Below are 12,477 nucleotides of genomic sequence, written 5' to 3' on the forward strand. Positions count from 1 at the left end.
AAGAAAGATGTTGATTATTTAAACAAGACTTTTTAGACTTAGGAAAGTTTACTCGTTTATTCATAAATTCTTTTTTGGGTTTAGAAAAAGAGAAAGGGGGGAGAATAAAATAACTCCATAAGTTTTAAACTGTGGACAAAAGTCTTTATAAAACTTAAATAGACATAGGTATTAAAGCAGTTGACTCTACCCACTGTGAGCAATTATACTAGTGTTCAAAATATTTGCAGCCTCTCTTTATGATACCCTCCCACTAAGGGAGGATTGTATATTCCCAACCTATTTAAATCAGGCATGGCCATTAGACATCCTTTGGTCAATGAAATATAAGCATAAGAGATGTGTCCTGCCCCTCCCAGGCAGAAGCTTTAGGAGCCAAGACAATGTTTACCATGTAACTGGTAATATTACAGAGACAACTCCATTATCATTTTACCTGGCATAAGGTGATGCGAGCAGAGTCACAGCTGACCTATAATGGAGAAAAAGTGTGAACCAGACATAAACTTTTCTTTGAAAGCCACTGAAATGTTAAGATCATTTGTTATTACAGCCTAACCTAGCCTATCCAAAAGTAGGATGAAATTTCCTCTTTGCCTAAAGCGAGGATGACACTAAAGAGTGAAACACTGGAAGTATGCTCCATCAATAATGCCATATAATATTGTATTGGAAAACCTAGCTAGCTCTGTAAGACAAGAATAAGAAGATGGATAATAGTTGATAGATGATAGGTATATAGGTTATAGATACATAGATATGTATATGTTTATTTAGATTATGATATCTACATATATGTTATATATATATGTGTGTGTGCTTTTAATATATATATATGTATACACACATATATGAAAGGTAAAATAAAAGTGCTATTTTCACAAGAGAACTGATAGCCAAATAACTACAATTAATCAGAGATTTTAGTAATATTGCTAGATGCATGGTCAATGTAACAATCAATGCAGAAAATCAATCATACTCCCATACACCAATAGCAAACAGCTAGAAAATGAAATTTTTTAAAGTTTCCATTTATAACAGCAATAAGATACCAGAGATAAATCTAACAAAAGATGTCATGAAAAAAAAAGATAAAATATTATTGGAAAACACTGAAGAAGATCTAAATAAATGGAAATCTACACCCCCAAATTAATCTATTAAATCATTCAGTTACATCCAAACTCACAGAAGGTCAGTTTATTGAAGTTAACAAAACTTTTTATCAAATGTATAAGAATAAGCAAAGACCCAAGAATACTAAATATAATATTGAAGAAAAATAGTAAGATTCAAGATAAAGAAATACAATACTGAAGAAGAATAATAAGGTATGGAGAATCACCCTTGTGATCTCTTGGCTAACTATAAAGTAATTGAGACGATGTGATATTGTCTCAGGGATTTAAGATAAAAAGAAGAAAAATAGATCAGAAAGAAAGCCCAGAAACAGAATATTTGAGAACTTAGGACATGATGAAGATGAGGTTACCATATACTGGAAAATATCTTTAGGCCTTCAGGATGGGAAGAATAAACCATTGAGGAAAAGATTGATAAATTGACCATATTAAAATGTAAAACTGATGTACATCAAAAAACGCTATGAGAAAAAGAGAGTAAGAGAGAGGAAAAGAGGAAGGAAGGGAGGGAGGAAGTCTTGGAAAGGATATTTGCACTACATATAACCAGCAGAAAATTAGTAGCCAAAGCGTATAATCACATGTGATCAATAAAAAAGTACAACGATAAAAATGAGGAAAGAATAAAAAGAGTAAATTCCTAGAAAAGGAAACCAGAATGGCCAATAAACATATGAAAATATGATAAAGCATTAGTAATCAGAGAAATCCAAAGTTGAATAAGATACAATTTCACACCCCTCAAATTGGCAAAAGTTTGAAAGCCTGACCACATAAAGAAATTGGGAGATTTCATGTGTTACTGGGAGGGTAAAATGGTGCAATCTATTTGGAAAACAATTTGGTCTTATCTAGTGAGGAGAAGATGTGCATTCTCTTTGATCCAGCACTTCCCCTCCTAAGTAGGTACCCTAAAGAAACTCTTGGACGGACCACCATGAGACACGCACAAGAAGGGTCGTTGCTCTATTGTTAATATTGATGAGGTTCTCATCCATAACAGGGGGTAAAATTAATACTTACCTAATAGGGTTGTTGGAACAAATAAATGAGTTAGAACATGTAAATCCTTAGAACAGTACCTGAAATCGTGTAAGTGCTCAATAAGCATTAGCTGTTGTTAATAAATCCCCTTACATTATTTTGATTCCCGGCATACACCCTAGGCTCAGTACTTGAGGTATTTTCCTTTGCAAGCTTTCTTTTCTTCACAACTGCTGACCTCATTTAATGGGTAGCTCCCTAGGTCCCAGACAAGTCAGCTGGCCATGTAATAAGACTGCAGTCAGGCCTGCTGTGATCTGGGTGGGACTTGCTCATCCTCTCAGGTCATGTTTATGCTAAACCTTTTCTCCAGAGGTGAGCTGGGCAACTATCCCATTTTACATTCTCCCCAGTGAGGTCTGCCAATGTTCTTAAAACTATCAATATTTTGATCTATGTGATTAATGAATGCTAAATCATACCGATTAGGCATTTCAATTTTACCCCTTAACAGGATCTTCAATTGTAAGATTTTACTTTAATTAAATGTAAAATGAAAGAGAGAAGGAAGAAAGAAAGGGAGGGGAGGGAAGAGGAGAGGAGAGGAGGGAAGGGAAATTGAAAGAAGAGATCCAACTGCATGTAATTAACAACATAGAGAAATACTTTTCCACAACCCTATCCAAAATTTCAGCATGAGTAAATTTTGTGTCCCTCTCTTACCTACAGCTCTTATGACTCCTGTCCCTGTTTGAATAATTACTCCCATTCCCTCAGAATCATGTCCTTTGAAACTCTCAATCCTATAAACAAGTCAATATTAAGGATTAATGGATAATAACATAACAATGTGTCATCGTTTCCAGATACCTTATTGAGACTTCTAAATGGCTCCTAAATTAGATATAATCAATTCACCAGGATTCTCTAAAAGTAAATCCCTCCAGTGCTAAAAGTTTTAGTCACCATGGCCATTGAGTATGGGAGAAGTTCTGGAGGAATAGACTTTTAGGAATCTACCAAACCACATTAACTATCTGACTCATTTATAGGTGAGATTGGCTCTGAAAGTACCCTCAATCCCACCCACTACCTGTTTCATGTTATAATCATGGGTGGGAGAGGAATGAACTTAATTTGAGGACTAAGAACGTATACGCTTCTTATTAATGACGAATTTATTTATTTTAAAGTATTTACAAAGCATTAGAATGTGTCAGGCAAGCATTAACCTGCTTAGTTACAAATCATTATTTGATTTTTGTTTCACTCTGTATTTAACTATACCTTTTTCCATTCTCACAGCTGACACTTGCTCCTGTCCCATCTCCTGGTCTTTCCCCACTTCTTCAAAACTGACAGACAATAGAGGTATGAAGATGGATCATGTCCATCACCCGGCAGAAGAGGTTGGCAAGAGGTAGGCCAATAGCAGTAAACTGGGAAAAAACTGACGATTCAGTGAAGTTATGACACTGTCATCCAGAATGAACCAAATGTTCCAACATAAAGGTACTTTCTCTGGAGTTATTTTTGCTAAAACACTGAAGGATTGTATATTCTGCTTCTATGGGGGAAGCTGCTTGCTGAAAAAAATCGTGTATATGTTTTGTGATGTGTCTCTACGTGTATGGGGACCATGATGTGACACAGGTTCTGTGATCTCGAGTGATACATTATCACAGTATATGGCTGTGAATAAGGAATACTAAAAATTAATCCTTATTAAAATTGTCAGAAGGTTGAAAACCACATACAGAATTAATCAAATGCTGTTTATTCAGAGCTAACGCTAGTAAAAAGTCAGCTACTATCTGTTTAGTTCTGGTAGACTGGAAGGGGCTTGAAAGGAGAGTAAATTTTATAGAGCAAAAGGAGAATATTTTAAGAAAGCCTTTGATTGGTCAGTGTTCTGTTAAGGTGGGATTTTCTAGTGGGTGGGATTTGGGGAAATAAGATGAGGAGACTTTCCGATTGGCTTTTGGCAGCTTTAGATTGGTTCTCCATACTGGCACATTGCTTAAAGATTTCCAGGTAGGTTAGGGCCATATGGGTTTTCCTGTTTCAATAAAAGACTATCCGATCCTCTGCTTTAGGGTTCAAGCAATTCACAAAGGTAAATTATTTTTCCAATAATTCACTTTTAATGATTTGTTAATTTACTTTTATTGCCTCATACACCACATACTGTATAAGCTTTTACAAAAATAGTGATTATTTCCATTGTTCAGAAACTCCTTACTCAAGCACTATATAAAAGTTTGTGAATAAAGTGCTAAAAATAGTACAGTAAAAAATAATGCAATAAAAAAATTTTGAAAAAAATAAAATAATAATTTTTTGTTTAATTATATTATAAATTAATAAGACCACTAAAATGTTATGACAAACAGATATAGTTCATTATTTTCATTCTAACTGCATGACATTTGAAAAATAACAATAATCCCAGGATGTGTATCTCTAATCTGATGATCCCCATTCCTTACCAGGTCCTCAATTTGTTGTTTCTTTGCTCTTTGGAGACAGAGTTCCCTAGGGTGGTTGTTTGTCTGTTTGTTTATTTTTCTTTTTAATTTATCAACAAAGAACAGCTTTTTTTTTTTTTTTTTTTGCTCTTGTTGAAATGGTATTTTAACATTTTTTTTTAAATTACTGTTCCTTCCCACATATCAGGATGACCATAACCCTCCCTGCCAATTGTTAGGAAGACTGTTGCAATTTCCCTTTCCTTTCTTTAGTTGCATCAAATACGCTAATCATCTTATTCGGCATTTTGGTCAGGGATGTCTTCTCTATGCCCTTCAGCTATGTCTCTTCCCACAACCACTCTAAACCTTTTAACTTTTTACAGATGTAAATGCTGAATCATTCCTGCCTTTCATCATAAGTCCATTCCTCCTAGACTCTTCAATTATCCCCAGACTCCTACTTTGAACATTTCCCAACTGGATGGCACAAAGTAGTAAAGTTGGTCCAGATTTGCTTTTTAATACTAACAAAGACACTCGCTTAATGAGTTTCTACTCCAGATGAGGCCCTTTGCTAAGTACCTTCCATACATCTTCCCAATAATTCTATAAAGTAGGAATTTACAAATAAGGAAAGTGAGACTCTGTGAGTCCAGGAACTAGAAACTCATTTCATCACACAGATAGTAACTGGGGAACCAGTACATGACCAATCTGATCATAAAGTCTGTGTCCTGCCTTAAACCTTCATCAAGTGATTCCTGACAACAGTCTGCACCAGAATTACCTGAAATACCTGATAACATTTAGGCTTCTAGGCCCAGCCCATATCTTTTGAGTTAGTATCTCTGAGGAAAAGAACCAGCAATATACATTTTTAACAAGGCTCCAAAATGATTCTTAGGCACACTGAAGTTTGAAAGTCACTAAACTGCAAGGCACATATTTTATGTGTTGTTCTCTGTGTCTCATCACCAAGCACAGTATCTGGCTAATAGAGAGTAAGTGCAGATGAGCCTAAATCAATAAGCCTACCATAAGAAAATGGTGTTGGTATTGATTCTGTGTCTTTGGCTCTCTAGGAAAAGGTTCTATAAAAACACTAGGAGAGTGCTTCCCTGGTGGCGCAGTGGTTGAGAGTCCACCTGCCAATGCAGGGAACATGGGTTCGTGCCCCGGTCCGGGAAGATCCCACATGCCGCAGAGTGGCTGGGCCCGTGAGCCATGGCCGCTGGGCCTGTGCGTCTGGAGCCTGTGCTCCGCAACGGAAGAGGTCACAACAGTGAGAGGTCCGCATACCACAAAAAAAAAAAAAAAAAAAGGAAATCTCTTATCCCTTCTGAGTAAATCAGGAACTAAGAAAAAAAAAATTTAATCCTTTAGCTGCTCCCTGCTGTCTACAGGATAAAGTCCAAATTCTTTCATTCTCCATTTAAGGCCCTGCACCTTGTTTTCTTTTACTTTCTTACACATCTTTTCACCATGTAGAAAAGCTTCACTCATCCAACTCTCCATTCTGCTCATATTCAGATCTGGATCATCCTTCAATAGAAGATTGTGGCAATGGACTGAGTGTAAGCTGATAGAATAAATGGCAGGAATAAAACAGAACAGACAGTCAAAGTCATTTTGAAGGTAGAAACCACTTAAGTTTCTTTCTTGGGAAGTCCTAAGTCATAGAGACAAAGAATATCAAGGGAGAGGAGAAGGAAACCTGAAAAATGATAATAATACTGTCTTGTACTATTATTTGAATGTTTCAGTTTTATGTATACTGTAATCTCCTTAAAGGGAGAACATTTTTTTTGCATTTTTTCCTTTATATACTCATGTTTTTCATAGCAGTAGGCAATAAATACTTGTTGAATGAATGAACAACATCAATTTTTCCTTGATTGCCATTTTATTACTATCTCCTTTTGTTTAAAAATGTCTGTGAATGTTCACATTTATAATAAAACATTTTACTTATGACAACTTGAATGGCAAAAATGGAGACGTCTGACAATATCAAGTGTTAGAGAAGATAAGGGTTAACTGTAACACTTACATGAGGACTAGGGTAAGTTGAAACAATCACTGTGGAAAACAGTGTGGCGTTACTTTGTAAAGGCAGAACATGTGCATAGCCCATAACCTAGAATTTCCACTTCTAAAGAAATTTTTACACGTACACTAGAGAAACTCTTGCACACGTGCTCCAAAAAGCTCACAGTAGCAATGTTTATAGTAATAAAGTAAAATTAGAAAAACCCAATGGTCATCTAAAAGAAAATAAATAAATTGTAGTGTGCTCCCACATGGAATAATAAAATAGTATAGATGGAAACACTACAATTTGTAACAACATAGATGGCCTCTTACATACATAATTAAATGAAAAAAGCACGAAACTGAAGGCTATTTCCAGTATGACACAAATGTTATAGCTCAAAACAAGCAAAAATAATATTATATCATCTAGGCTTACATACACATATTTTTTTTAATTTAAGGCAAGAGAATGATAAATCTCTGTGTTGATTCTCAGAGTGAAGAGAAGAGAGGAAGCAAGCATCCAGTTTAGATATAAAACATTGGTAGCATTTTTTAATTCAATGCAGAGTTCTTTGTTGTCCATTATATAATTATACGTTAGAATTCACATATAAGTTACATATATTCTTGTTACGTAGCAAGTAGCATATTTTTTAACTGATAATAAGTGTTCAAAAATGGCAGCCTTAAAAATTTTTCTTTTTAGAAAAAAATCTTGTTTTAGTTAGATGTAAACATGATTTGTAGATACTACCCTAGAGAAATGGCAATGTAATAACAACTAATACCAACATCTGACAGTGGGAGACTTAGGATTATAATGAATTTACTGGATTCATTACTTGTTTTTACTTCATTAACTTTTCTGCTCCATCAAAGCACTCTAAACAATAAACTTAGTTTGTCCAACATATGGGAAGAATTAGACAGAAAATCTTTTATTTCACATTGTTATGCCCAGAACAATCTCTTTGTTTAACCAGAACACTGGCTTTGTCTTCAAATCCACCAGGGACAAATAGGAGGGGAAGAGTTATGACAAACATCAATTCAAGTGTTTTTATTTGGTTTTTCTATGTATTTTTGCAGCAACTTTGTCACAAAGAGCATTTCCAGAACTTTGCGTAGTCTGATTGTGGTACAAAACCTTTACACTTTGATTTAATACGAAGGTTATTAGAAACTACAATGTACCTTGAAAATCTTGAGCCTGTAATTTCCCATTTCCTACAAAGAGATTTTGTCACTATTCCCCCCATCACCATAGATATTCTAGCATATTACCGTCATATGTGCCAGTCTTTTCTGAATGCATGTCTGCCTTAGGAAATCGTTCTAGTCCAGAGGTAATGTTTGCACTATAAGGTCACATCAAAAATAAAGCATGTCCTTGAATAACAACACAACACTTCTAGTGGAAGTGATCCTTATATCTATGAATTTTAAATATCCACTTTTTTTATTAACATCTTTATTGGAGTATAATTGCTTTACAATGTTGTGTTAGTTTCTGATGTATAAAAAAGTGAATCAGCCATATGTATACATATATCCCCATATCCCCTCCCTCTTGTGCCTCCCTCCCACCCTCCCTATCCCAACCGTCTAGGTGGTCACAAAGCACTGAGCTGATCTCCCTGTGAGATGCAGCTGCTTCCCACTAGCTATGTATTTTACATTTGGTAGTGTATATATGTCAGTGCCACTCTCACTCCATCCCAGCTTACCCTTACCCTCATGTTGAGCTGCATGAGCTGCTTGTATATTTTGGAGATTAATCTTTTGTCAGTAGCTTCATTTGCAAACCTTTTCTCCCATTCTGAGGGTTGTCTTTTCATCTTGTTTATGGTTTCCTTTGCTGTGCAAAAGATTTTAAGTTTCATTAGATCCCATTTGTTTATTTTTGGTTTTATTTCCATTTCTCTAGGAGGTGGGTCAAAAAGGATCTTGCTGTGATTGATGTCATAGAGTGTTCTGCCAATGTTTTCCTCTAAGAGTTTTAAAGTGTCTGGCCTTACATTTAGCTCTTTAACCCATTTTGAGTTCATTTTTTGTGTATGGTGTTAGGGATTGTTCTAATTTCGTTCCGCAGCACTTATTGAAGAGGCTGTCTTTTCTCCACTGTAAATTCTTCCCTCCTTTATCAAAGAAAAGGTAACCATACGTGCATGGGTTTATCTCTGGGCTTTCTATCCTGTTCCATTGATCTATTTTTCTATTTTTGTGCCAGTACATACTGTCTGATTATTATAGTTTTGTAGTATAGTCTGAAGTCAGGGAGCCTGATACCTCCAGCTCCGTTTTTCTTTCTCAAGATTGCTTTGGCTATTCGGGGTCTTTTGTGTTTCCAAACAAATTGTGAAATTTTTTGTTCTGGTTCTCTGAAAACTGCCATTGGTAGTTTGATAGGGATTACACTGAATCTGTAGATTGCTTTGGGTACTATAATCATTTTAACAATGTTGATTCTTCCAATCCAAGAACATGTTATGTCTCTCCATCTGTTTGTATCATCTTTAATTTCTTCAGTGCTTATAGTTTTCTGCATACAGGTCTTTTGTCTCCTTAGATAGGTTTATTCCTAGGTATTTTATTCTTTTTGCTGCAATGGTAAATAGGAGTGTTTTCTTAATTTCTCTTTCAGATTTTTCATCATTAGTGTATAGGAATGCAAGAGATTTCTGTTCATTAATTTTGTATCCTGCTACTTTACCAAATTCATTGATTAGCTCTGTATTTTTCTGGTAGCATCTTTAGGATTCTCTATGTATAATATCATGTCATCTGCAAACAGTGACAGCTTTATTTCCTCTTTTCCGATTTGGATTGCTTTTATTTCTTTTTCTTCTCTGATTGCCGTGGCTGAAACTTCCAAAACTATGTTGAATAATAGTGTTGAGAGTGGGCAACCTTGTTGTTTACCAAAGGTTGGGCAACCTTATTCCTGATTTTAGAAGAAATGGTTTCAGTTTTTCACCATTGAGAATGACGTTGGCTGTGGGTTTGTCATATATGGCCTTTATTATGTTGAGGCAGGTTCCCTCTATGCCGACTTTCTGGAGAGTTTATATCATAAATGGGTGTTGAATTCTGTTGAAAGCTTTTTCTGTATCTCTTGAGATTATCATATGGTTTTTATCCTTCAGTTTGTTAATATGGTGTATCACATGGATTGACTTGCGTATATTGAAGAATCCTTGCATTCCTGGGATAAATCCCACTTGATCATGGTGTATGATCCTTTGAATGTGCTGTTGGTTTCTGTTTGCTAGTATTTTGTTGAGGATTTTTTCATCTATGTTCATCGGTGATATTGGCCTGTAGTTTTCTTTCTTTGTGACATCTTTGTCAGGTTTTGGTATCAGGGTGATGGTGGCCTCGTAAAATGAGTTTAGGAGTGTTCCTCCCTCTACTATATTTTGGAAGAGTTTGAGAAGATTAGATGTTATCTCCTCTCTAAATGTTTGATAGAATTCACCTGTGAAGCCATCTGGTGCTGGGCTTTTCTTTGTTGGAAGATTTTTAATCACAGTTTCAATTTCACTGCTTGTGATTGGTCTGTTCATATTTTCTATTTCCTGGTTCAGTCTCGGAAGGTTCTGCTTTTCTAAGAATGTGTCCATTTCTTCCAGGTCGTCCATTTTATTGGCATATAGTTGCTTGTAGTAATCTCTCATGATCCTTTGAATTTCTGCAGTGTCAGTTGTTACTTCTCCTTTTTCATTTCTAATTCTGTTGGTTTGAGTCTTTTCCCTTTTTTCTTGATGAGTCTGGCTAATGGTTTATCAATTTTGTTTATCTTCTCAAAGAACCAGCTTTTAGTTTTATTGATCTTTGCTATTGTTTCCTTCATTTCTTTTTCATTTATTTCTGATCTGATCTTTATGATTTCTTTGCTTCTGCTAACTTTGGGGTTTTTTTGTTCTTCTTTCTCTAATTGCTTTAGGTGTAAGGTTAGGTTGTTTATTTGAGATTTTTCTTGTTTCATGAGGTAATATTGTATTGCTATAAACTTTTCTCTTAGAACTGCTTTTGCTGCATCCCATAGGTTTTGGGTGGTTGTGTTTTCATTGTCATTTTTTGCTAGGTATTTGTTAATTCTCTCTTTGATTTCTTCAGGGATCTCTGGGTTATTTAGTAGTGTATTGTTTAGCCTCCATGTGTTCGTATTTTTTAGTTTTTTCCTGTAATTGATATCTATTCTCATAGCATGGTGGTCGGAAAAGATATTTGATACGATTTCTGTCTTCGTAAATTTACCGAGGCTTGATTTGTAACCCAAGATATGATCTATCCTGGAGAATGTTCCATGAGCACTTGAGAAGAAAGTGTATTCTGTTGTTTTTGGATGGAATGTCCTATAAATATCAATTAAGCCCATCTTGTTTAATGTGTTATTTAAAACTTCTGTTTCCTTATTTATTTTCATTTTGGATGATCTGTCTATTGATTAAAGTGGGGGTGTTAAAGTCCCCTACTATGATAGTGTTTCTGTTGATTTCCTCCTTTATGGCTGTTAACATTTATCTTATATATTGAGGTTGGGTGCATTTACAATTGTTAGATGCATTCCTATGTTGGGTGCATTTACAATTGTTATATCTTCTTCTTGGATTGATCGTTTGATCATTATGTAGTGTACTTCTTTATCTCTTGTAATTGTCTTTGTTTTAAAGTCTATTTTGTCTGATATGAGTATTGCTACTCTAGCTTTCTTTTAATTTCCATTTGCATGGAATATCTTTTTCCATCCCATCATTTTCAGTCTGTATGTGTCCCTAAGTCTGAAGCGGGTCTCTTGTAGACAGCATATATACAGGTCTTGTTTTTGTATCCATTCAGCCAGTCTATGTCTTTTGGTTGCATCATTTAATCCATTCACTTTTCAGGTAATTATCGATATGTATGTTCCTATGACCATTTTCTTAATTGTTTTGGGGGTTTTTTTTGTAGGTCCTTTTCTTCTCTTGTGTTTCCCACTTAGAGAAGTTCCTTTAGCATTTGTTGTAGAGCTGGTTTGGTGGTGCTGAATTCTCTTAGCTTTTGCTTGTCTGTAAAGGTTTTAATTTCTCCGTTGAATCTGAATGAGATCCTTGCTGGGTAGAGTAATCTTGGTTGTAGGTTTTTCCCTTTCATCACTTTAAATATGTCCTGCCACTCGCTTCTGGCTTGCAGAGTTTCTTCTGAAAGATAAACTGTTAACCTTATGGAGATTCCCTTGTATGTGATTTGTTGCTTTTCCCTTGCTGCTTTTAATATTTTTCTTTGTATTTAATTTTTGATAGTTTGATTAATATGTGTCTTGGCGTGTTTCTACTTGGATTTATCCTGTATGGGATTCTCTGTGTTTCCTGGACTTAATTGGCTATTTCCTTTCCCATGTTAGGGAAGTTTTCAACTATAATCTCTTCAAATATTTTCTCAGATCCTTTCTTTTTCCCTTCTTCTTCTGGGACCCCTATAATTCGAATGTTGGTGCATTTAATGTTGTCCCAGAGATCTCTGAGACTGTCCTCAATTCTTTTCACTCTTTTTTCTTTATGCTGCTCTGTGACAGTTATTTCCACTATTTTATCTTCCAGGTCACCCTCTGTTCTTCTGCCTCCGTTATTCTGCTATTGATTCCCTCTAGAGAATTTTAATTTCATTTATTGCGCTGTTCATCATTGTTTGTTTGCTCTTTAGTTCTTCTAGGTCCTGTTAAACATTTCTAGTATTTTCTCCATTCTATTTCCAACATTTTGGATCATCTTTACTATCATTATTCTGAATTGTTTTTCAGGTACACTGCCTATTTCCTCTTCATTTGTTTGGTCTGTGGGGTTTTACCTTACTCTTTC

Source organism: Delphinapterus leucas, chromosome 12 (assembly GCF_059928025.1).
Source record: "Delphinapterus leucas isolate spDelLeu-1000000601 "Yukka" chromosome 12, BTC_Dleu_Yukka2, whole genome shotgun sequence".
NCBI lineage: Eukaryota > Metazoa > Chordata > Mammalia > Artiodactyla > Monodontidae > Delphinapterus > Delphinapterus leucas.